General features: G+C 35.4%; 1 protein-coding gene across 1 annotated transcript in view; it reads right to left on the bottom strand.

Annotated features, from left to right (window-relative positions):
- Positions 1-4852, bottom strand: part of LOC106879450 (hypoxia up-regulated protein 1) — a 50704-nt gene that overhangs the window by 44922 nt on the left and 930 nt on the right. The gene's annotated exons all lie outside the window — the stretch shown is intronic.

Below are 4852 nucleotides of genomic sequence, written 5' to 3' on the forward strand. Positions count from 1 at the left end.
CTGTTCACAAGGCATCTCAAAGAGGTCGTATTGTTGGAAAATCTGAGGCTGATCTTAGCCAGCAAAAAATTGCCAAAAATCTTTAAATTCCTCTTGCTACTACTGTTAATAGAATTATAGCACAATTCAAAAGCCAAGGAAAAAGAATCAACAGATTCTTGTCCCAGCCAACCTGGGCCCTCAGAAAGGAAGCTTTGCTGTTTGAAGGGAATTGTGGAAAACAAACCCCGTTCGAAGACTTCTGACACTGCAAAACAGCTAGAAGTTAGTCCAAGAACGTATGTTACATATCTGCATAAGCTTGGGTATTATGGACGAGCAGCTGGAAAAAAACCTCTCCTTCAACCAATTAATATCATAAAAAGAAAGAAATGGGCTAAGGAGATATCAGAAAAATCCAGTTCATTTTGAGATAGAGTGATTTTCTCAGATGAATCCAGATTTGCATTATTTTCAAACAGTGGACATGTTTGGATCTGGAGGCTTCCCAATCAAGAATTTGATTTGAAACAGCTCCAACCAACTGTGAAACATGGTGGTATCTCTATAATGGTATGGGGAGCTGTCACCAGCAATGGTCGTTCTGAGCTGATCAAATGTGTTGGAACTATAAATTCTGAAAAATACATCGAAATACTCAAGTAAGGACTACTTCTGATGTATTCACACAATAACATAATGAAAAATGAGTTTTTATTCGTGGAAGATGGGGATCCATTCCACACAGCAACAAAGAATCAACAATGGCTACTGAAAATAGGATCAAAAAGCTTCCTTGGCTGAGCCAATCTCCTGACATGAACCCAATTGAAAATCTTTGGAGCATACTAGATAGAGCTATAAGAAAAACTCAACAGAAACTTAAATCTAAAGATGAATTGTTTTGATTGTTGCATGAAAAATGGGCAGAAATTCCACAAGAGACAATCACAAAGCTCATAAGTTCAATGCCAAAAAGAGTTTCTGAATTAAAAACTGCAAAGGGAATGTCAACTAAGTACTAAAGTATGTAGTCCTACCTATCGATTACATTTCAATAAAAGATTTTGAAAATGAAAGGTGTCTATTTACTTCCTGCATGTCTGTGTATAAATATATATCTACTACATATGTGAAAATCTGTGGGTGTGTTTGTTTGTGGTGTTGTTATCTAACTCCTCCTACATCATTTTATGAAACTTAACACATGAGTAGAACTCATGTCTGGAAAAATAGTGACATACTTAGATTATCGAGAAAATCGATAATAGGGCCCCTGGAAGGGATTCTTATATCTACTACATATAACTAATATATTATTTTTAAACATCTAAGGGAAATAACCCATTTGCTCCTGAAAGGGATCCTTATATATAGCCAAGAGAACTAATCCATTCATGTTCGTAAATAATTTCATATAAATCAAATTGAGTATGCTTATTTCTTAGTATTTGAACTATTTGAGTTATTTTCGCAATTTATCCAGTACAACGCTTAAACAAGTAAATAGTATTTTCCTAATCAATGGATTCACTTATTTCAGTTAGTGACTTATTCAAGAATATACTAACACTAGCACCGCTGAGGGTAATATTCTCTGCGAATGCACAAAAGCTTTTTTCAGAGTTATTTACTTTGAATTGTTATCTCATAACTAATTAGTCTGTTATTACATAACATGCTTCACGATTTTAGTATACATAACTTATTAGTATTTTCTCCTAAAGTCTATATACTCTGGGAACATATTAAAGCCCTTTTCAGGGCTATTTTATTTGAATTCTTACTATCGGGTAATTAATTTCATGTTATTACATAACTGACTTCACAATTTGGGTATTCATAGTTTATTGGGAATTCCTAAAAACAAGATCCTGTGTAAGACAGTTCGGTATTCTCAATAAATGCACAAAAACTGCTTTAAGGACTACATACCCTGTATTGTTGTTACTGGATTAGCAAAACAATTATGAGAACGGAACCAAGGGATAAGCCCTGCTTTCTCAGGAATTACTGGGTACATCAACTATATATATATATATATATATATACATACATACATACACACACAAATACTGGGAGCTGATGGTAGATGTTACAAACATCCCTGTTTCATGTCCAAGTAAAATAGAGTTAAACATCCAGCATCTGCATTTTATGTTCTGTTGTTTATAATCTAATGAAGCTGAAAACAATTTGGCTACAATTGATATGAATATAACAATGATCAGATCATCTATATGAGGAACTGGGATAAGCTCAAGCTTTGTAAAATGGTTGAGTATTTGAGAGATATTTCTGTACAAGTATTTTCATATCAGAGTTGCTAGCAAAAAACCTTGTTTCCATTCTTTGACAACTTTTAAAAGCTTATCATTAACCCTAAGTTGGTGAAGAAAATGGTAGCGGTTGTCAATGGTAGGGAATGAGTGAAGAATTGAAACTAGATTATGAATATAACTGTATCAGTTCACAATTGATATATGTGCACTTGACTTCACCTTTCAGCTTTCCAAAGCTGATAAAATAAGTCTCAGTTATGTTCTGGAGTCAATACAATTGATTTTGTCACCTTAAGCCTATATTAGATATCAAGGACTGGTCATCAAGGTCATTAGATCTTCAGACAAAATACCTTGGTATTTCTTCAGGCACTTTACATAAAAATTTTGTCTTTTCGTCCTTTCGGAGTCAATAAGCTGCACAAGATAACTACTGGGTCAATGCAATCAACTCTCTCCCTCCAGTCTGCTGACCTTGTATCTAAATAAGTAACAGGTATCATTATTATGCTGCTTTCTACCTTTTGCAAAAGTGTGACTGTCAAACTTTCCCCAATTGAATATCAAGTCTATACAAGACATCTATTCATCCTATATCGTCAGATGTTACTTAGCTCCAAGTCAGCCCTGATTGAGCAGACCTATAATCTAAGGTATTCCAACCGTGACCATCCAATCTTTTATTCAGGATCATTTTACTCAATGTGCTCTTCCCTTTTTAAGACGGTAGGGCACGATTTATAGATTTGACTGCTACTTCTAGCCATTCGAGAGATCGCAAATATTTCTTAATATTTAGTTCCAAACGAGTCCAGATCGATGAAACCTATGATCAGTCCCATTTATATAAAAGCATGTTGGCCTACATTATTCAATGTGACCCTATCTTACTAAGACGGTGGTATGATTTGATGAAGATTTAGCTGCTACACCTAGCAGTTTGAGAGATTATGTACAGGTTCCTTCATTATCTCTGTCATCATCATTTGTGTAGGAGGTCTCAGACATATCTCTCCGAACTAAGGAAAAAAGTCTGTAATTAATTCACAGAACAAAGGTTGTAGCGAAATGTGACAACGATAACTTCCACAGAATACTACAATAACCACAATATTAGAATCCGCGGAACTCTAATGACAACTAATTCACTGTACATACATACACATATGTGACACTGCACGTTTACTCCACAACCAAGTATTGAGCACTCGTTTTTTTGTTTTTGTTTTTGTTTTTTAAAAAACACACACACTTTCCGTTCGATTTGTAAACAATATACACTTTCATTTAAACATATGTCATTTTTTCCGAAAAACGGGCGATCAATTTTTGCTCTGTTCAGCACACATTGTGTTAGCCCCTTCTGGCTTGTCTCAGATGCACACACCGATTTACAATTACATAAATATAGCGATAGTAACGTGTGAACACACACACACATCAGAACAATCGAGAGACATCTGGACTTCTTGTTGAGAAACTAAAGAATTTTTTACATATCCATGAATAGATACAAACACTTACAAACATACATTCACTTATACTCAACGCACACACAAACCTTCAACGAAGTCGCTCAAATGCAAAGAATAGCAACCATATTTCCCTCATTTACTTCTACACTCTTAAAAAATACGAAATGATCACGGCTGGAACGCAAGTGATGGACAGACTGTTCATGTAGGACGAGTCGAAGCTAATAACACGTGTGCGGCATCACAGGAAAAGAATCTGAGTGGATTGAATGAAACAAGGAGTTAAGTCCAAGGGAGCGGCGTGGAACTGTAGAGGATATCAAGAGGTAATATCGGATAATTTAGGAGACAGTTGTAATGTAATAAATTGAGATAGCGAAGGAAAAGAGAAAGAAACACTATATGAGTTTGTTCCGGTTATGGTTACAATAATCGAGGAAGAGGTGGGATCTAGAAGTCAGCAACATCGCTATTACTGTCTTGGACGCCACAAATTCATATTTCCCCATCTCCCGTTCTCCTCTCAAAAATAAACTACTGCTATTGTATTAATGTTTGAAATCATTATAAGTATGAAGAGAAATTATTATTTTGGCATTCAAATACTACACAGGTTTTCAAGCTATCTATATCTATCTCACCAGGGTCGACATAATTAAATACCGGTAGGAGACAGAATCATCCATACTATCCCACCCACTTGGACTTGTTCTTGGGCATGAGGCCGTTCAGTACAATGCTTAAGTGGTAGTCGATGGGATTAAAGGGAATTAAAGCAGTTGAAGTAAACAGACCTTCCACAATGCATGTCATAGCCGATATATATATATATATATATATATATAAGCTCAGTTATTTTTACTTCGACAACTGTCAGAATGAATGGAAACCTGTTATTAAAACAAAGGAAAAGGTTACAGGTGAGGATTAAATTTGTTTCGTCGGATTTTATTCCGGTGCAGCAGGATTATTATAACGACTATATTTTCTAATACTATGAGGAACCGAAGAACTGTCAACATTGCGTTAGTTTTTCGTTCCTCCTTTCCGACTTCCAAAGGAAGAGAATTGCTATTTCAGAGAGGAAAGTGTGTGGATGGAGGTCCAAGTTAAGTA

This window comes from Octopus bimaculoides, chromosome 20, assembly GCF_001194135.2.
Source record: "Octopus bimaculoides isolate UCB-OBI-ISO-001 chromosome 20, ASM119413v2, whole genome shotgun sequence".
NCBI classification, from domain to species: domain Eukaryota; kingdom Metazoa; phylum Mollusca; class Cephalopoda; order Octopoda; family Octopodidae; genus Octopus; species Octopus bimaculoides.